This window comes from Euprymna scolopes, chromosome 5, assembly GCF_053919585.1.
Source record: "Euprymna scolopes isolate OS-2025 chromosome 5, ASM5391958v1, whole genome shotgun sequence".
In the NCBI taxonomy this organism is placed as follows: domain Eukaryota; kingdom Metazoa; phylum Mollusca; class Cephalopoda; order Sepiida; family Sepiolidae; genus Euprymna; species Euprymna scolopes.
This window is the reverse complement of record NC_136486.1, coordinates 907,947-908,577: the sequence shown is the minus strand read 5'-3', so window position 1 is coordinate 908,577 and position 631 is coordinate 907,947.

Below are 631 nucleotides of genomic sequence, written 5' to 3'. Positions count from 1 at the left end.
CAGTCGGCCAGTGACCACATGGGGATACGAACGACGCCATATTGGAAAAAAAAGCGTGAGTACGTATTATTTACACCTCTAAGAGCACCGCTCTTGATAAAAAAAAATAAAAATAAAATGAATAAATAAATAAAAATAATAAAAATTTTAAAATAATTTTTTAAAAAAACACACAGACAGTAACAATAATAATATTATTATTATTATTTGCCGTAAAAAGAACATCAACAAGCAATAAATTATGGCACACCTCCTACTGACTATGAACTGGTCAGACCCAGACCTCAGCAAAGCTATGTCCCTGTTCAAACAGAAAATGAACCTCTATATAGAGGATGAAGAAATTACTGAACGCACAAAGCAAGCTAGGAAAATATGCCACGGTATAGGCGACCAAGGCCTAAATGCCAGTGGACTCACAGACGAGGAAAAGAAGTCACCAGAACACCTGTGGAATTTCTTAAAAAATCAACTCTGGGTGAATGTAAACTTCCGAATCCACAGACTCCACCTTATGCAGTTTGCAGTACTGTCAGAAACAAAACGAGATGCTGGACGACTTCGTTACATGAGCCAGAACGTTAGCACATAAATGTGATTTTACAGATGAGGAGCAGAGCGAGAGATTAAT